This window comes from Ambystoma mexicanum, chromosome 3p, assembly GCF_040938575.1.
Source record: "Ambystoma mexicanum isolate Mex_15411 chromosome 3p, UKY_AmexF1_1, whole genome shotgun sequence".
NCBI lineage: Eukaryota > Metazoa > Chordata > Amphibia > Caudata > Ambystomatidae > Ambystoma > Ambystoma mexicanum.
The window spans coordinates 562,221,350-562,243,004 of NC_090925.1; the positions used below are offsets into that span (position 1 = coordinate 562,221,350).

At 43.5% G+C, this 21,655-nt stretch overlaps 1 protein-coding gene across 3 annotated transcripts in view; it reads left to right on the plus strand.

The window, feature by feature from the left end:
• SULF2 (sulfatase 2) overlaps positions 1 to 21,655 on the plus strand; it is a 747,920-nt gene that overhangs the window by 37,950 nt on the left and 688,315 nt on the right. The window lies entirely within an intron of this gene.

Here is a 21,655-nt window from a genome sequence, read left to right on the forward strand (position 1 = left end):
CTTATATTGCATCTTTCAATAGACTAATAGTGGAAACTCAATGGCCTGAGGACAAAAGGATTACGCTGTTTTATAGAGGTCTACGTGGAGAGCTCAAAGACGTTTTAGCCCAAGTAGTGAATCCCCCACAAGACTGTTCGGATTATATAGACTTGGTCGTTCAAATAGATCACAGGCTGCAGAACAGGAAGGCCGATCGTTCCAAGTTTGATGCTCGAGTATTTTCCAAACCGCCAACTCCTTCCAAAGGAGTAGACTCCGGGGAACCCATGCAAATAGGGGGTCTGAAAGGTCCTCTAACACAAAGGGAGCGGGAAAGGAGGAAACAGTTGCAATTATGCCTATATTGCGGAAACTCAGGGCACTTTCTTCGAGACTGTCCGGTGAAACCTGCCAAGAAGGCAGTAGGAGCTGCAGTTACCAAAGTTACAAACTCTGAGCAGGGAAACGACCTCGCCCGACAAGAATAGAGGTCCTCTTGCCGAGCGTGAAAACCAGTTCCGTGACCTCGCATTTCGTGATACCTATGGTCCTCATTAGCCCTGATAATCCAGATCGATTACATGCAATTGAAGCTTACGTCGACAGCGGTGCCATCGGAAATTATGTGGATCATGAAATGGTTTTGAGGATGAATCTAACTCTTTGTCCCAAGGCTGTAAAGGACGTCATTACTACGGTGGATGGTACGGAGATAGCCTCCGGGCCAGTAACGCATACCACTCAAGAGGTGACGCTAGTAAGTCAAGATGGACACCATGAGAAGATCGTGTTCGATGTGATCAAGGCCCCTCAGTTTCAGATTATTCTAGGAATACCTTGGTTAGAGAAACACAATCCTCTGATCGATTGGCGAGCAAGAACGGTCCAGTTTCCAGAATGTGTCTCTACTTGTCACCCTCCACCTGGTGTTGCACTGGCCGCAATTTCTTCAGAGACTCCCCAGTTACCTCCCGAATACCTAGAATACCAAGATGTTTTCCGGAAGGATCAGGCTAACTCTCTACCACCTCATAGGTCTTATGACTGCCAGATAGACCTGATACCTGGATTTACTCCTCCTTGTAGTAGAATTTATGCCCTCACCGAGCCTGAGAACCTTCACCTTCGACAATACCTGGATCAATACCTGGCAAATGGGTTTATTCGTCCTTCCAAGTCCCCTGCTTCTTCAGCTTTGTTCTTCGTTCCAAAAAAGGAAGGAGACCTTAGAACTTGTATCGATTATCGCTCCCTGAACCAGATCACCGTTAAGAATAGATATCCGTTACCTTTGATCCCTGAACTCCTGGACCAAGTCAGAAAAGCATGCATATATACAAAGCTGGATCTTAGAGGAGCTTACCACTTGGTACGAGTAAAAGAGGGCGATGAATGGAAGACGGCCTTCCGCACCAAGTATGGGCTATTTGAATATCAGGTCATGCCCTTCGGACTTTGCAATGCCCTGGCCGCCTTTCAATATTTTATGAACGATGTCCTCAGAGAGCTCATAGATGTATGTGTTGTTGTTTACATTGACGACATCCTCGTTTATTCTTCATCGGAATCTGAACATCGGAAACACGTGAAAATGGTCCTCGAAAGATTGCGTCAACACAAACTTTTCGCTAAGTTGGAAAAATGTGTTTTCAACGTGACTGAAGTTGAATTCTTGGGATTCATATTATCCCCTGGCGGAGTGCGTATGGATTCAAAGAAGGTCGATGCAGTTCTCAAATGGCCATCACCATTCTCCGTAAAAGGTGTGCAAAGCATGTTAGGTTTCGCTAACTTTTACCGCAGGTTTATCCCCGAATTCTCTCGAATAGTCCAGCCCATCACTGCCTTGTTAAAGAAAAACAAACGTTTTGAATGGTCTACCGAGGCGGAACAAGCTTTCCAGGATTTGAAGACTAAATTTATCTCTGCACCAATCTTAAAACACCCTCGCCCCGAACTCCCCTACATCGTGGAAACTGATGCTTCAAGCCTTGCCATGGGGGCAGTTCTATCACAAAAGGACCCGGTAACCAATCAGTTGCATCCCGTGGCATTTTGGTCCCACAAATTCTCGCCTCCTGAAATCAATTACACGATTACTGACAAGGAACTTCTGGCTATCAAGTCTGCCTTTAAGGCTTGGCGGCATTATCTGCTGGGGGCCCGACACACCGTTACTGTGATTACGGATCACCGAAACCTGCAATATTTGAAGACCGCAAAAGCCCAATCCTCTAGACAACTCCGTTGGGCATTATTCTTTGCCGAGTTTGACTTCATAATTACCTATCGACCTGGTACAAAGAACGGTAAAGCCGATGCCCTTTCTCGGATGGGAGTGGAAGAACACTTGGTCAACCCTAAACCTGTACCAATCATTCCCGAACAAAGAATTCTGGGTGTAATCGCCACAGAATCCATAGAGGAAGTTAAGGATAAAGCCAGGCAACTTGTAACTCCAGCAGACATACAGAATTGGCATCTGCAGGGAAAGGACTTTGCAGTAAAGGACAACTTATTGTATTTCCAAGAACGATTATACCTACCCAGCACAGATTTACAGAAAAAAGTAATCTCTTGTTATCACGACTCTTTAATGGAAGGTCATCCCGGTATAGCCAAGACCTCAGAAAAGATCAAGCGCTACTTCTGGTGGCCGTCTTGGAAAAAAGATATCAGAGACTTTATAATGTCCTGTGGAGTATGCGCCCAAAACAAGAGTCAAAAGGAAAGACCAGCAGGCCTCTTACGCCCTATTGACATCCCACCTCGCCCTTGGCATACGCTTTCTATGGACTTCATCACCGATCTACCTCCATGCTCCGGATACAATACGATTCTAGTAATCGTGGACTTATTCTCCAAGATGGCGCATTTCATTCCGCTCAAAGGCTTGCCAACAGCAGCAACTCTGGCCCGAGAATTTCTCGAAAACATCGTCCGACTGCACGGTTTTCCTTCGGTTCTAATTTCGGATCGAGGTAGTCAATTTATTTCTCATTTTTGGCGAAGTTGCTGTCGGTCGGCTCAAATTGATGTGAGACTATCGACCAGTCACCACCCTCAGACAGACGGACAAACCGAGAGGACCAATCAAACTCTGGAACAGTATTTACGGTGCATGCTGCAACAAACTGAAAAAACTTGGAAAGATATCCTTTGGATAGCCGAGTATGCCTACAATAACTCTGTCCATTCGGGAACTGGGAAAACCCCGTTCTTTCTTTTGTACGGCAGTCACCCTCGAACCTCGGAGTTGGATCCCCTCCAAGATCTTGAAACACCAGCAGTAGACTACCTGCATTCTACAATCACCCAAGCCTTTAAGGAAGCTGTTTCTCACCTTCAAAGGGCTAAAGAACAATACAAGAAAGGAGCAGATCAACATCGGAAGGAAGCCCCTCACTATCAAGTAGGGGATCAAGTCTGGTTATCCACCAAATATCTATCTCTAAAAGGGCCACGCACATTCAACCCAAGATACCTTGGTCCCTATTCCATCACTACCATAGTAAACCCAGTAGTGGTCAAGTTGGACTTGCCCCCGCACATGAAGATACATCCCGTCTTCCACGTCTCTCTATTAAAACCCGTGCAACCTCAAACCCGACTAACCAAATCTCCAAAACCTATCCTAGTGGATGGAGAACTCGAGTTTGAAGTCAAAAGCATTCTGGACTCCAAGATCTCCAAATCTAAACTATTCTACCTAATTGACTGGAAAGGCTACGGCCCCCAAGAGAGATCCTGGGAACCTGCTGAATATGTCCACGCTCCTCGCCTAATCAAAAGATTTCACCGAACATTTCCTGACAAGCCAAAACCCCCGGAGAAGCCCGGTTTGGGAGGGGCCTTGAGGGGGGGTACTGTCATGATCTCTGCTTCCAAAAGGTCAGGGTTTTCCCAACTCCCTTGGAAGCAGATCCATAACCCAGGTTCCGAGTGCCAACCAGTCCCAATTGGGACCTTTTGGACCCAGTCCTGGCGCCAGTGGCACCAGGCTCATAAATATGCCCAGTCCCAGCGCTGGAAGCGCCGGGCTCATAATGCTTGGGTGGACTTACCTTCAGCAGACCATGCTGCTTACTTGCCTGCCAGTTGAGCCTCTGATCCTCTTCTGTTTGGAACTACTTTTCCTGTTGGGTGGGGCTGGAGCCACTCCCTAGATTCAGAACACTGGAACTCTTCTGGAAGGCAGGAACTTTTTTCTTATCAGGAACTCTTTTCTTACTTAGGCGTGGCTGTGGAAGGAGACACCTAAGCACTACAGGAGGCTATTTAAACCACACCCGGTGGATGAATCTTGCTTTGCGTTATTCTGCAACCTCTGCAGCAGAACGCTCATCGTGTCTTCTGCATCCGGTCCTGGGCCTAAGGAAAAAGGCTTACCATCCTGAATCCAGTCTTCAGCAACACCTATAAAGACAAGAAAGAACAGGTTAGCATTCCGGCATCTGAAAGGCAAAGGCTTACCATCCTGAATCCAGTCTTCAGCAACACCTATAAAGACAAGAAAGAACAGGTTAGCATTCCGGCATCTGAAAGGCAAAAGTTTACCAACTCTTCGCACGCTCCGGAGGCCTTCGGCGCTGCATCCCGCATCTGAAAGACAAAACAAGGTGCGTTTAAAGACATTGGGGAACTTTAATACTCACGTGCCATTACTCCTTTCCACATCTAATCCAGTGGGTATTCCGGCACCCTGCAGCCGCTCCGAACTCGTACCTGCAAAATAAAAAGACAGTTAGAGCGCATAGTGAAGCAGGCAACAAGCGCTTACTTACGTGCTTCCAGGCGCTTCTATTCATCACACGGGCTCCATCTTCAACTCACTTCAGCCCATCATCCGCCATCGCCGGAACCCTGCAAAACAAGAGACATCATTACTAAAGACTTTAAAGACATTTGAATGACTCGAAACTTACCGTTCGTGCAGTAAACGACGGACAGCAGTCCTCTGAAGTCAAGAGGCCTGCGCTACCTATCCAGTGAAGAAACTGGTTACAGCACCCTGCCCCGAGGCAGATGGAGAGCTCGGCATTCACTTACCTAAGGTGAGAGCGTTAACCTTTGGGGGTCTACAGGAGAGGAGAAGAGGAAAGAGATAGGGACACCCCAATAACCCCAGTTCATTAACCCCATATTTTCTATCTGCAGACATCTTACTCTACACGTCAGGCATACAGTGCACAGAGGTCCAGCCCAAAGAGCCAACCGGGTGCTACACATCACCTTTGAAGATACGGTAGTCGCCCAGTCAAGACCGGCGCCTCTGCGAGAATCAGGTGAGCGTTACATTCAGCCAGGAAGGACTCAAGAATCAAACTCAAGCTAGCAGGTTTCGAATTCTCTGATGACTTATGCAAACCTTTATTTTTCTTAATAGGCCGTGATCTAGGCTCCATATAGGAAACTGAATGGAGGGTTATAGCCCTTAAAATCTTTCTAGAACCATTAGTTGATGGTTTTATTGTTACTTTCTGATTTATTTTCCACTTACTAAGGTTAGGATTCATATTGTTACCTTCAGAAAAAATATCAAAATTCTTTTTGTGGCTCCAGGAGTTCATTTGGAGCGGGGGGAAACACAGGGTGAGGAAACTGCTGCAATCGATGATTCTGATACCGTTGAGGCCGGCAAACCAAATAGAGGCTGATCCATTACATTATTAACAGAGCTGATCATCAAGGGGACCTGAAGCATAACACCATCTTGCAAAAAAGTCTCCAATTGGGGGATTACTTCTGTCCTCATGGATTTATTGCATAACTGAAGTTTTTCCTGAGCCATCAACACAGACAGATTATAGTTTGACAAACAGGCTTCAATAAAAGAGAGCTTAGAATGTAATAGGGAGAGCAAGTCCGTTGATCAGAGATTTTTGCATTCTAGGACAAGTAGAGCTTCACCAAAGTCAGCATAGTAACGTTCAATGATGACAAAGCCAACTCCATTGGAGAAGTAGGACACGGAACCGGTCCAAATGAATGCCTAGGTGTGGGGTGCACACAGGAAACTGACATTTCAGAGGAGCACTTAAAAGACTCCAATAAAACGCTGGTCCAGGCATAACCCGCTACTGAAATTGCAGCACTGCTGTTAGTTAATTCTCGTCAATCTGCACAGCGGCATAGTCAAACAGCCCAACAGCACTCTGAGGCACTCTTTGAGTGCGCATTGGAAATCTGCTTTTAAACAATCCCTGGTGGTAATGGGATGGTCCTTGCTCAGCTATTCAAGAAACAGCAACCAGGAGTATTAGCAGCTTGTAGATGGAGCAATCCAGTGGAGAGAAAGAGTTTTTCTCGCAGCCGCTGAATGTCACCAGCCCAACAGCACTCCAATGCACTCTTCTTTGCCTGTTTTTTCTGCTTGACCCTCAATTTCTCTTTCTTGCAGGGAATGCAATATTCAGGCTAGGAAATTGTTGGAAAGTGGGGGCGATCGTCCCAGGCTCTCAAGAGGTTCAGGGTGAGGCGGGGGCCTCAGAACAGTCTCTAGATGCTTGGTTAGGCCATAAGGAAGGAGGGGTGGTGTTAAGAGCTACACTGAGGGCAAGTTAGTGCATATGGGGGTATAAGGTGTACTGGAGTGAAACACCATCTTAGAAATAGCAGCAATACGGAAATCGAGGCCCAGGCTGCAAACGTAGAATTATGCTTGTGCACGTGGGGATGGGTTGCAACATGGGCAGCGGTGAGAAAGGACAGAGCCACAGTGATTCATGAACCTTTCATTGTCTTAAACTGCCAGCATTTGTATCCCAGGAGGAATGTGCACTGCAAGGCCATCAGGGGGCTGAGAGCTCTCTGCGGAAAAAAGTAATCCCACGAGAAGGAGGGCACAAGCCTCTGACCTTCCCCAGTCCCAGCTTCAGGATATAGGGATCAGATGCCCCCGTCCCAAGTCCTCCATGTTCCAAGGTATTAGCCAGTCCCAGACTACTGACCATAAAGGTGATAGATAACCTATCGATCAGAAAAGATCTGAAAGCAGGAACGGAAGCCCCCACCACTAGGTCATGTTATTTGGGCAGCGAGGTGCTGGGAGGGGCAAAACACAAACCTAAAGGCACTGACGTGTCTGAGATTGAGCTGGGGTTGCAAATCATAGTGACCTTGATAGTGTCCTCCTAACCCATGTCTGCAGTAACAGGTTCTCGTTATAGTAGGGATAGAGAATGCATTGTTTTTCTGCTCATAATGGCCAATTAACTGCAGCTTTGCACCCGATGATGCACCAGGAGGAGCCCACGTGGAAGAAGATGGACAGAAGGGGCTGGGACCAATGGCCTGGCATCCCTTCTGGAGCAGGCAGCCTATGTATAGGGTTGAGCCAACCAGCCATTCAGAGTTGTAACCTAAGTAACCTATGTCACTGATGATGATTGTGCCTTTTCAAAGTGTTGTTTACCCTTATCTTCCCAGAGTGCTCCGTGGCAGCAGAGTCCTTTCCTGGCACGTCTTTACCTTTTGTGGAAATAAAACATGATCTTCTTGCAAGTAGTGTGCTGGGCCGTTTTCCCTAGTTGGTTGTGTTTTTCTGGTGTGAGCGTTGAGTGGTTTCTCTACAAAAGTAAAAAGGGAGTATCAAATCTTGACAACCGGCCTTATGGCACCTTGATAACTGTGTTAATTCTAATGGGTGCCGATGCTCATGGGCGTAATTGCCCTTAACACCTTATAACCACCCTTGCTATGCTAGGTAGCTGTAACTTGGGGTGTCTGCAACTAATGACCAATACTTTGCATTGTATCGCAGGCCTCCTTATTGAGAGTCAGCATTATTAATGTGATGCTTGCCGTGACAAATGAGGCTTGAAGTGACCGTTTCCATTAACAGATTGCCAGCTTCTTCCACACTGGAAGAATGTCTTCTGTTACCCAAAACGTTCCCACCATTTCTTAATCAGGGCTCCTTCTGAGAAGAAAAAGGTAGCTGGGATGGCCATACCAAATTATTAGATGGTGTCTTGGGCTTGGAAACAGAATTGATTTGATCTGCCAGGCTCCTACTTCCTTTAGGCCCCTGATAGAGTCGCTAATTGGTCGTCCTCCCACTGCACATGCAGGTATCTGTGTCTCATCTGTGTTTGAGTGAAATTGGAATTTGCTTCTCAGAAGGAGGTCTACAAGCAATCCAATGTACACATGAAGCACAAAGCAAAATATCCACACCAGGAACCTAAGATAGTCCTCGCAGAACCTGCCAAGTCCTCAGAAGTTCTGCAGAAACCAGCTAGAGTACACAACACTGGAGCTGTGCAAGGGTCCAAACTTTGGAAAAAACTTCCTCTGGAAACCAGAGTTGAAAGGTCCTTCGGCAGGTTCTGCGAACAACTTAAAGTCGGTAACAGCCTTCTAAGATTTTGAGGATCCTCCCACCCGTATTCTGCACTGCATTGTTCTTCCTCGGTACTGTAATCCATTGTTAATGTATCCCTTTCCTTGTGCTTTTAAGTGGTTCTGCTCAATTTTCTGTGATACAAAGTCCAAATAAATTATTATGCTGAAAAGGATGGGGCATAATTTAAATCCTTGTTGAGGTCTGCATGCGAGTTGATTGGGCGGAGTTGAATTGTCACAGCATGACATAGTCCCAGATTCTTGTCAAGGATGAGCGAAAATTATTTGAGAGCTGGTTCTTATAACGTTTACCTGATATTCAAGTTGCTGGATTAAGATGTCATGGTGCATTGCGTCAAATAACACTGAGGGGTCAAGTAGATCCAGCATCAATAGGTATCCTTTGCTCATGGCAGAGAAAATGTCTCCCGAGACTGACATCAGGATTGTTTCTGTGCCATTGGTGTGTATTTAATAATTGGTGTGCATTAAATATGTTGTGTTTTTATGTCTGTTTTTGTAGATCTTTCATGGCAACCTTTACACCATTGTTGATAACCACAGGTTTCATGCTGTTGGTCCGCTATTGCTCAGTTCGTCTGGGTCTAGGCATGATGTATTTTAGAAGAAGAATGATAAGGGAGTATATAAGATTAGTTTGGCATGGTGCCTGATTGAAATGAGGTGTTAATGATGTTTACTATTAGTTTCGCCATTGTGGTAGCACATGCAGCTTCCGTCCGTAGTGGTTGGGGAGTGGTCACCAGATAATTTCTCTGCTCTCTGGCTCTTTGTCATTCTAATTATTCCTTGTTCCTCTAGCCATGAAAATCTTAAGCATTCCAGCATGGTAGAGTTGTTGTGCGGCGGATATATTCTTACCAATCCATTAAGGTTTTTGTTGCATAGGGAAATAGTGTCTTAGATTTGCTGTTGCAAAACGCGTTTATATGGTTTCTGAGACCTCTGGGTTATGTAGGGGAGTGGCAAGTTTAAGACCTAAGGAATGGGACGGGTGCACTGTGGTAATGCACATTTCTATCAATCCTACAACTTCCTCTTTGCCATTGCTGAAAAAGAAGTATTACATTAGCAGGGGAGTTGACTTTGAGGCAGACAGTGTTTGCTTAGGCGGTACCGTTTTGGTTGCTCTCATTCTGTTTTTTTGCCAGGCCGTTTTCCGGTTTATTGCCCTTTAGGGACTCATCATTCCGTATTTCGTTTTTTGTTCTGGTTTTCAGATTTTGGCAAGGAATGCAGGGTTCTACTGCATGTGATACTCGTATGCAGAGGTTGCCTTGGATGGTCCTGTTAGGGTTTAAGTGATTATAGCCTTTTTACATGTTTTTGGGAAGGTAAGTTAGCTGAGAGAAACTCATTTTGTCAGTGGATGTTCTCTGCCTTGTATTGCTTGTCATTGTTTGGAGGGATAGGAATGGCTATTGTGCAGCTGGTTATGTGGTTGTAACACCATGCAACCCTGTGAGACATCAGGTGGTCTACATTGACCCTGTGATGAATGATGGTGTTCTTTGTTGTGGAATGCTTCTTTGGACATGATTTTAGGTTTGGTTCTGTATCTTTCAAGAATACAGTGGATGTGTCAGTTGAGAGAACATCTGAGCTGCTCAGGAACAAGCTGAATTATACAAATTGACTTAAGGCATATCAAATAGTGAAGTATGTTAGGAAGAACGGGGAGATGCTAATAAGATGTGCACAGCAAGACAGCCGGCATATCTGGTGGGTTTCATAATGGTACAAATGAACAACAGAGGTCCCTACAAAATAATGGGATTTGTGAACATTCCTGGTTAGCACATTTCTCCATTATATTTGCTCCATGTCAAGTTGAACGTCTGGCCAATTCTAGGGTACTAAATACATGGTAATTCCATTGGAACATAGAGGATATCAAGGACCATACTATGAAAGTGAGTAACTCAAGTGCATGTGGCCCAAGTGGCAAATCTAACCTAATGGTAAAGAATGATTCAGTTCTGTGGTAGGAGATTTTGTATTCCCTATTCTTAGGAATAGTGGAATTTAGCAGAATCCCAGTCTCATGGCAATTGGCAGTAGTGGTACCAATCTACAAGAAAGGTCCTCGTAATGAACAAAAGAGCTACCAACCAATAACCCTTACAGACTCTGTGGGGAAGATTTGTGCATCATTTGTTTTAAGAGATTTGATTGACTAGGCTGAGCAAGGACACATTTTTAATGTGAGGCAAACAGGTTTTAGAAAAGGGTCTGGGACCTCCCATAACGCTTTGATATTCATGTTACTAGCAAAAAAGGTCCTCTCAGTGAAAAATGAGCCAATGTTTGTGGCCTGTCTTGACATGTCTGCTGCTTTCGATAAGGTTGATCGGTGGCGGCTATGGAAGAAACCTTAACAATAGGGTATGCCTGAGGGCCTTTTAAATATGAATACATTGCTAAATCAACATAACCGTATAAGTGTTAGGTTAAACACCGGTGGCGAGTTTACAAAGGAGATTGATATTGGGATAGGGGTAAGACAGGGGTGTGCTTGCCACTACCCTATTCAGTCTATATATGTCTGATAGTGTGATGGCTGTGGATAAAATAAATGCTTTCCCACAATGTCTGGGGACTTTAACAGGTGGGTGGTTACTATATGCAGATAACAGCATTCTTTTTGATTTAATCTCAATTAGGTCTCAAAGATCCCTAGACGCGGTTGGTGAATATATTAAAGAAAATGCTCTCGAGGTTAACTCTGCAAAATTACAAATACTGGTTTAAAATACAAATCCGAATAGAGTCAGCAATTTTAAATGGAGTATAAATAATTTGCGAATATCGGAGGTTGTGGATATTGTTTATTTGGGTTACATCTTCACCACGACATTCAGTATTGCCTCTGTTAAAAAAAATGGTTATTATAAAATTAGAGACAATGATATTTAAAATGAAATACATTTTTAGGAGTTTTTGTTACTTTTCGATGTTGTCATTGCTGCAATTCTATAATTAAAAAGTTGTCCCTTAATTAATATACAGATTAGAACTAGCATCACCAACGATTGAGAAATGGTTAGAGGTTATAAGAAGTCTGTGGAGGTCTGTTTGAGCTCTGCCGAATTTGGTTCCTCTCCCAGTGATACACTGGGAGCTAGAGTCTGGCCATTTCATTTACAAAAAAAAAACAATTAGGTGAATGGGCAAGATTTGCACGTGGGACAAACATAAAAAAATATAATATAATTATATAGTGAGTATATGGAGAACTCAGTAGGTTTGTCTGAACCGTTCAAGTATTTGTTAAAACTCACTGTCAATGAAATGAAGAATATTTTTTCTAAGATTTAGAATAAACTGTCTACTGACCCGAGAAGTATTAGGCCAAAGGATTGGACTCCCCTATGAGCAGAGGACCTGTAGAGTGTGTGGGCACAGATATATATAAGCTTTAAAGCACTGGATTTTAAATTGGGAAGCCCTCAATGAGCTGCGTCTTAAGGACTTTCAGAGATGTGTATCAGCTCCCAGCACTGTACTTATTGATAACCTGTGGCCATGGATTTTGAGTGGAGATTTCTTAGCACTTTCGATTTCTCATATGAATTTCATAGATGTCATTTTTAACTGGGTAGGCGTCATATCTGCACAAACTAAGGAGCTTTTAAGTTTTGTTGAATAATTTGTTTATCAAGATATAGGCTTAATGTAGAATTTTAAATCTATCTTTGATATGCAGATGGCTGAGTGCACAATGAATATGAAAGTGATTTGATTTAAACTATGTAAACCAATTGACTCAGAGTTGTTATATTTTTATTGTAATTATTAATGTAATGAATGTCAAGAATTAGGAGTTTTATTTTATGATGTCTTTTATATTTTGATAAATGTTTGTGAAAGGTTTAATATGTAACCACATCACACAAAAAATACATTTAAATCTTTCATTCATTGGATAGGGATATAGTGGGGTTTTGTCAAATCAAAATGTCCAGTTATTGGGATTGGACCTCTTACAAGGAATATGGTTGCACAGTTCTCAAAGAACGCTTTTTCTGGGTCTGCAACGTTGTGGCAAGTGGTTTGGCCAATTGAAAGTTGTAACCTAATAATCTCATATTGTTTTCTTGATTAGAGGGGGAGCTTTGTGAGTAGTGGTTTTTACTTGAATACTACTTTGAAACCATCTCCATAAACAGCGGGTCTGTTTTCATGGATTAGGCAGTAGTCCAAAGGATAATATGTTTGGGGTGGGGACTGCATTTTGTTTAGCTTAGGTTTTATTTCATGAGTAGTAGATTTAGGTTTCTGGTTTGAATCTCACCATGCAAGTGGTAGCCATGTAGGATGCCACGTTACTTTAACAAAGGCAACGGGTACGGTGATGACCACCCAAAACTGTAAATTTTCTCCACTTGTATGCCTGTACTTTGCTCACCAGGCGACGGCACAGGGACAGCCATTACAGGCAGCCATTACAGATACGTAGAGCCTTTGTACATGGCCTTGTTCCACATGCAGATCAATTAAGTGTGACCGAAGTTATGCGTTAGAAGAAAAAATCCTTCTGCTGATGCCCATCGCTACCTTTTTCCTCTCGAGTTCTTCGAGTTCTGATAAGAGTTACTGAACCCACAGAAGGGCCGATGTTAACGGATGGACAATGTGGTACATGTAGTCCAATAGCACAAATTGGTATCACTACTGTCTAGCTTCATAATATCACTAGTCATTGGAAATGATCCCCAGCCCGTTGCTCTATTCTCACGGTTTTACTTCCAGCAAAAGGTGGTAAATGACCTCTAATTCACTGTATGGATGACACAATGACATATTTGTGCCCCTGTTGTGCAGCTTAGACCCGGTGTGCTTTTATTTGAAAAAGTATCTCCACTTGTGACTTTTCCAGATGCACATGAGTATCACAGTGGGCTTGAAATGGAGGGAAATGGTTTAGCAAAACCTGCGGTATCTCTACACATCCTCAGACTGACATGGTCATTTAAATTGAGCGTTGTAGTTCCCCTCTCCTGTCGCCATCTTTTCAAGCCATTGGACATGCGCCAGATCTTTCATTCAAGCTCCTCTCACTCTTTGAATGCCTTCAAGGGTGGGGGCGTGAGTGTTTGGAGGCAGAAAGGCAAGGGACATTGGGCCTCATCACAATTTGCCAGGTGTGGTAAAAATCAGCGGTAATGCAGCAGCAATTTCGTTTCTGCTGCATTACCACTGCATTAGCGCTACGCCCAACCACAAGCCAGCTCGGCGTGGGTGACTAGCAGGGACACGTCCACCCCCTACCTACCTTCGTATTGACTAAAATGCACAGACACATTCTAAACTCCTCCGACTTCTCCCATTACACCTACAGCGCTTTAAGGCCATACCAGTGGGAAAAAGCGCTACACAAATGACACATTACATTACATTAATAGAGAATGCAGCGTGGAAGGAGCCATTCACACAGATTTACCAGAAGGCTGCTCGCTGATATTAACTTTATTTGGAACGTTAGTTTCTTGTTTCCTTTGTAGAGACACGCTTGTCAGTCATTAAATTGACACATTTAGATAGCAACACAAAGAAGATAGAATGTCCTTCAGTATAAAGCATTTACATAGAAAGACAATGTGTGCATCCCTTTGAATAAAAGGGAAGAAAATATCTAAACCCAAAGAAAGTCATTCAAATTAAGTTTAGTCAGTCAACGAACATTGCACAGAATTCACATTTAATTGATAATGTTTACCCTCCTCTACTACATATTTAGTATAATATGATGTCATTAATATGGCACAAACTCTGTTGCGTTGATAACAGGCATCAGCATTACCCAGCGGAATGATACTCAACATCCAACATTTATTACAAAGAGTGATTGTATTCAGGGTGCAAAATGTGCACCCGCCACTTGCCACAGGCCAGTGATATTGGACTCTTGGCGAGTAAGAAATAGTTTGCGGTATGCATAGAATTGAGGTGGCGAGTGACTTTTTTATGACTGGCTACTAGCTTGTAACTTGAATGTTTGCCCCTTGATTGTATTTATTGTCGAACCTATAGGTTTTGCAGCAGATGTCAGAGAGAGCAGACAGCCCCAATCAGTTTACATTTGTAACTAATGACACAAAAGCACACACACGTGAAATGTACCCACGATGTATGCAGATGAGTAGCGTTCCCTGAAGTATTTTAATAACACACCTGCCACAGGTTCAGTGTTAGAGGGCACAGCACGGAGGCAGCCTCTCTCCCAGCTCAGCTGTCAACTATTATTATAAACGAATAATCTATCCAGATGGTTTGTGGAAAGAAACACTTTTTTTTTCCTCTTTCGATGATGATGGGTTACAAATCATGTGCCATTTTCCTACATGTTCCATCATTGATCACCCCCACCGAGCACGGCAAGCTTCACTGATAAGATGTCACTCATGTAAAGTTGACAATGAGTTACTGTTGCCGCACAGCGTCCCTCCACATCCAGCGATGGCCCTGTCCATCCCTTCTGCCACTCCAGACGCCTGGATGCCAGGATCCCACGTACATCGTCCCAAAGGCTCACAGGTCTCAAAACGCGCGTTAGCCATCGCCTTGGAGACAGGCGAGAAATAAATCACCCCTCCACCTAATGTATACACAGCCAGAAAGAGGACAGTATTTCTGCAGGGCACCTGGGGGCCATTTTGAAGGTTGAGTAATTTTTATGCTGTCTGAAAATCAAAATGAAATATGTTCGCTCGCGCGCAGATAGCTCGGCCGCTATTGATACTGTCCTCTGGAGAACCCTAAACCAGAAGGAACACTGCAAGCGGTGCCTCTCCCACGGCGAGCTCTCGGCGTGGATTTACGTGCATGAGGAAATGCTTCACAGTGTAGGTGGGGAAAACAAGCCAGGCTAAACTATAAATGCAAGAACTGCAATCATGAAAAATTCCCAATGTGCAGTGGCCAAAATGATCCATTGTTTAGGGCGGAAAAAAATGAAGATGGTAGGCACCGTTAGTGGCAGGGTTGGAGAACATGCCCCAGTGGGTGTGAAGTAAAAATGTCCTGAGGGTATACCTCGTCTACCAGATTGACACGCTCTGATATTGCATAATAGCCTCTTAATTTGCTGCGCGCCAATGTAATGCTACATGTATTCTGTTATCACTTGAAAATAAGCTCTGATGATAGAAAGCACAACCCAGAAGCGAGTTTCACAGGAAATATAGGGGGGAGATGTGTGCTTGGAATTTGCTGGCACAAAGTCTTCACTTGGCAAAAAGGCAATAGCTTTGACTACATCCAGATTAGCATTTACTGAAAGGAACCCACAACTCACTAGACCTTTTCGAATGGCAAAGCCGACTTTCATGACAATCATATGGGCCTCATTATGAGTTGGGTGGTGCAGGAAAAGTGTGGCGGTAATACCGTTACTGCTGCATTACCGCATTGCCCAGCTATGAGTTTGGTGTAATGTTGGAGGATTCGCCAACTATGAGCTGGAGGTACATCCACAACCTTTACGCCACATTTTGGTAGCATTACCTCCGGCGAAATTACTGCAGCAGTATTTCCACCGAAATCCCCCATGGAGAGTCCTATGAGCACAATTTAAATGGGGGACTAACCCCACCATCACCTCTTGTAATTCAGCGGTAATACTGCCGGACCAAGTGGCGGTAACAGTAATAAAGTTTGGTGGTATCTCAGAGGAGTTACCGCCAAGAGACCACCAAACTCGTAATTAGGCTCATATAAATGTGTCTGTCATTCTAAGTATTCACAATGAAATGTAAAAATGTGTTGCTCTTATGAGTGACACACTTACTAGCCACTCTAATATGGCCTACCTAGGGCCGTAGAATGTACCTCTTTTTCCTGATGTTTCTTACACCGCTACCCTGCTCTCCCAATGTATGACACACACACACACACCCCATGTTTCACTTGTGACCTCATTGATTTAGGGGATGGGAGCTAGAGTATTTTTACACTTTGTAACATGAGAGCTGCTGATTAGGAATAAGTCAAATTCTGGATACGGAATCAGAAACGGACCGCTCTGCTCACTCATTTCGCATTGCAGCAGAACATAAGTTTACAAACTTGAGCTCTGTTTTTCCCCCATGCTTGGTGGGGCAGGGACCAGGCATGCAAACACTTTGGCCTGTCAGAGTAGACTGACAGGTTCCAAGTGCCAGCAAATCAGGTAGCCTGTGGGCTAAAATCTGAATTCCCCACCATCGGTGGAATGACAGAGAAGGGGGATTTACTGGCTATATCAAACTGTTATGCCTGAAATAGTATTTCCAACCTGCCCTTATGATGATCTATGGCAGTTTGCGCTCTTGGGCCCAAAGAATGTGTCTACCCAAATAATGCTGCAGTGTTTCCTGTTTGCTTGTAGTTTGTATCTATTCAGGAGACAGTGCTTTGAACAGGAAGTATGCAGTAGCAGTCTGGTACCGAGGTGCTTCTCCAAGTGGTAGCAATGTATGCTGAATTATATTAAACCCAGCTAATGGATGGAAAGAGGGGATTTGGGAGTGAACATTGATAGGGAACTTGGACAGACTAACAGATACAAGTAAATCCACCAAGATACTGCCAAACTGTATTACCGTTGCTGCCACTTTGTCTGGCGGTATTACCGCCGGATTACAAGTAGTGGTAGGCAGTGTAAGTCCCCATTGATTGGAGTTCATAGGGCTCCATGGGGGATTACAGCGGTATTACCGCTGGAGGTAATTCTGCTGGTGGTAATACCACCAAATTGGACGAGTTTGGGAGGTACAGTGCAGAATTACCTCCGCCTTCCCTTACCGCCAAACTCATAATTGGGCGATGAGGTAATGTGGCAGTAACAGTATTTACCAGTGCATTTTTACTGCACCACCCAACTTATACTGAGGCCAAGAATGTACAATATCTACATAATTAGAGTCGAGGTAGATGATCATGTATGTGGGATGATAATGTGGGCATAAATGACGGCGCCATTGAGAATAAGTGCCAATTGAAGGCAACTTTGAAATGTTTCAGACTAGGAATGTTCTTTATCTCTGCAGGTAAAAATGAACCAGCTTCAATGATGGGCCTTGCTCTGCTCATGAAGAGTTGTGTCTGAAAATGAAAGGCAAGAATGGCAACATTTCATTAAAGCGGCTTTGATCATAGCACTGTACAGAGTCAGGTGCCATGCATCACAATGGGGTTGCCCTCCTTATTTCTGCCACCTAAATATAGTTTTGCAGATTATTCTGGCATACGGGACCGAAGATATTTCGTGGATGTGTAATGTACTCACGCTCTGTGGTCCGGTAGGTTTATGCACAGGGCACTACATTTTGAACTTAATAAGTTTTTTATTTGATAACTATTACAGGATCTTCAAGGCCAGAACATTTCTCGTCCATAAGTCTCTGACTGATATAGAACCTGTCTGCCTGGTTCTGTATCATCTAAAGTCTGGGTAGTCCCTTCTTTGTGTATTTCCTTTAGACTGGGGTGCAGTAGTCTAGCCACACAGTGCTCTGTTGGTTCTGACCCAGGTTAGACTGTTGCAGCAGAAGAATTCTTCTTAGCATCAGAGGTTGGAAGGTTTTCTTTTTGTTATCTCTGTTACTTGCTTGGAGACAGAAAGATCAGCCTCTAAAGAGACGGCATAATTCCCCAATTTCACCCTAGGCCTATGTGTCTAGGCAGACTTACCAGAACTTGAGGGTAAGTGAACAGTGTGAACGCCATTGCGGTAACACTCATCAGCAGGATTCCTGATGTGTTAACATTCAGCCACAGTCTGATTTCTTCCATCCACTGGTGGATGTGCTGCTGACATTTACTGGTTATGCATTGCTGTTATTGATCCTTTTCCAGATGAATGCGGATATGTGTGTGTGCAGTCATGCTGCATTTTCAAACTGTAGCTGATGTAGCATGAAGACCCTGATGGCGCTATGAGGTTGTATGGGACATTAGCATTCTAAATTTAAAAGAAGATTCTCATATTAGTTTTCAAAGGATGAAACAATGTGTAACCCCAGTGATTCCAAATTCTGGTAAAGTCACAGATTGCGATTATACCCAAAACAAATGAACCAGAAAGAGGACCCCACTGGTAAGTGTAAACACATGTTATACCCAAAACAAATGAACATATTCTTTTGAATTTAGAATGCTAATGTCCGATAAGACCTCATAGCGCAATCAAAGTATGGCAACTTCTCCAGTATTTTCTTTTCCCTTCTGGTAACGACATGGCATCATCACTCCACCCCTATACGCACGACACTTGGCCGACTTGAATTATATCAGGTTTACTTGGTACATTGTCAAAATATATTATGAAGCACAAGCAAGTCAGGGATCTCTGTCCCTTGCAATGAATGTGGCGCATAATAAAACCGCTTTTTATTTTTGCAATCCCACTTCGTTTTAAGTAGGCTTCCAACCCGTTTCGCACCCAACCTCCACGAGCACTTCGTGTCGCAGTAGACCAGGAACCAGGCCGGTGGGTTATCAATGAATATTTAATTAATTAGTGATTTGATGGGAAAATTGAATTAACAGTTACAATTGCCACCAAGGTGTGGCAATACAAACCTCAAAGTACTTTTAGTCAAGTGGCACACTAAGAAAACTCCAACATGCATTGCACACAGATTTACTTTACTGATTTCACCACTACTATCAACAGTTCATACACCATGAAAATGAATGCAACCCACAGGAAAGTGCATGCGCACACAAATGATTCTTGAGTCCCAGCAGCCCTCACTCCCCCTGGCCCTCCACTAGGCTTGTCAGCTTTGAATGGAAGGCAGTTGCAAGGAATGGGAACACCGGGTTAAAACCGCATTTTGAATGGGGTTTTCAGATACAATATGGGGAGTCAGCAAAGAATGGGACAATTCGTTTTTCTGCACCAGCTAAAATGGCTTTTTACTTAGTTAGGACAACTGCTATGGGACTCCACACAAGGTACTTTGTGTTGCTTATTCTTAGGAGATAAATAGGGCTTCAGAACAGACTTGCCAGCACACAATAGGAACATTAATTTTATTACATACAACACATGGGCAAATAAAAACGGAATGCAATTGGAAAATCGTTATCAAAATGTAGTAGGGAAGAGGGATGGACTAGGAAAAACGGTTTTAAAAGGTTAAGCTAAATTTCCTGGGAAACGAAAATGCAAATGACACTCGTTTTTCTAAGGCTGCAAATGACAGACACACTTTAAGCAATGGGGAACTCATGATAGGAAAATCGGTTTTCAGTTAAAATGACAGAGGCACATAACAGGTAGGCTCTGGGCAAAGGTATTACCCACAATAAGAAATCGGGTTGGGTTCAAAATGACAGATGCAAAGAGAAATTTGTTTTACAGGACACCATTTAAACACATGGACAAATTCATTTTTTTAGCTCAAAATGAAATTAATTCTTTGGGGAATACTTTATAACTGTAACAATTTGCAAGACACTGGGAGGAGATAGTTTCAAATTCGATCTATCTCGATCCCATGAAATAATGTGGAAATTAATTGATTTACTGAACAAATATATACCAGGGATCTACTCAAGCAACTGGAGATTCTTCAAGGGAAATGACAGAAATGCATAGCAAACAAATGTTTTTTTTCCCATGGGAAAAAATTACTGCAATGCACAGACAAGTGAAATATCTTTCAATAGGAAAATGACTGAATTACACAAACAAGATAGGGGATTTTTCCATAGGGAATCTCTATGGCAATGCTGAAGAAGATGGGGCTTGTTTAATCTATTGCTGGGGATGTGTATACTTACAGGGAGGGCTTGATGGACATCAAGGGGGCACTGGGGCCTCACTGCAGGGAACATCAAGTGGTCAGTCAAGGCCTCACTCTGTCCTCCAAAAAGGTCCCACTCCAGTTCCTGGCTTCACTCCAAGATTTAGGCCCAACTATGCAAGTATGGTTCCAGGTTTGGTCAGCTGCAAACCTCAAGATCTGATAGGGAGAGTCCTGATTTGAGGCGGAGTGATTTATTTATAAGGCAAGTGACATCACTGATTTGTCATAGTTCTCACAGAATTGATAGGGCAGTGTTCAAGTGTTCCCTCCCCTCTGTGGGCCGATAGGTCCAAATAAAGCTGGAGTGTTCTGGGAAGCCAAGGGAGGATACCACATCCATCATCTCACTGGGATATGGCCATGGGTCTGGTTTTTGCACATGGAAATCTCACTGCATGACAAATACCCTTTCTCATCATATTATGACACATATGCCACCATGTTTTAATACTACATTTTTCAGGGAATCACATAAACCTTGTTTGCTGTCTGTGCAACCAACTGGCGTGAAGCTACAGTATTTTGGGTGGAATATAGCTAATATTTTACATATTTCCTCAAACTTTTTTGGTTTTCACCTTTATACAGAGATCACAATCACATTTTTTCTCGTAACCTTTGGAATGTTGATGTCACCAAAATCATGTTTGGCTCACCAGAAGTGGCTCGCTAACAGCTTTTCAGAAATCGTAATATGAATCGTGTGTGATTAATATTCCCCAAGTTATCCCCTAAACAGAATATCTCCCATTCTGTGCAATGGGTGTGAAACCACTCCTTAACTCTGCACCCACCCTTGAAGGGATCTGGTTTTGGTGCTGACGTCAAGAGGGAGGCTTTTGTTTAGTTTATCCCAGAGATTCAAGTGCTGATGGCCAGCTTTATGATGGCATAAGTGGTTTTAGTCATAAAACCTGGGGAGCAGGAGAATTTCTCAACTCGTCCCCCTGACAACAGAGCTTTGAAATATAGTTCCACACTTGGGGGCCCACAGCAAAGAACTGAAACCATGATTCCGGCCTGCCTCTGCTGAACAGCATTTTACATTTAAATCAACTCTTAGAATTGACGATTTCCACATGTAAAACTCACGCACAGTGGTTATCTGCAAACAGTGATTACAGAAGGCCAACATAATGTATATATGAATGTGAATGCTTAAAGTGTTCCTTAAAAGACACCATTGAAATGTCCTTTGTAAATTCCAGCCGTGAATGGCTTTCACACTCCTGCAATTCGACACCTCCATGTAGATTCTGCAAATTATTGTCTCCTCTTGTGATTGGCCCATGATGGACAAATCTTACAGTTCCTTTATTACACTTTTGCACACATGTCATTTTCATGTGCATGCTTTTAATGTAAAGCGAAACACGGATTTGCACATTTCCTTTAATATTTCAGCCGAAATGCATTCTGCTTCACAGTAACTGTAGCTCACAATGCTGCCATCCCATTTAGGGTTCTGTGGACTGTAGTTTTGGAGGATATTATTTCAGATTTCCCAT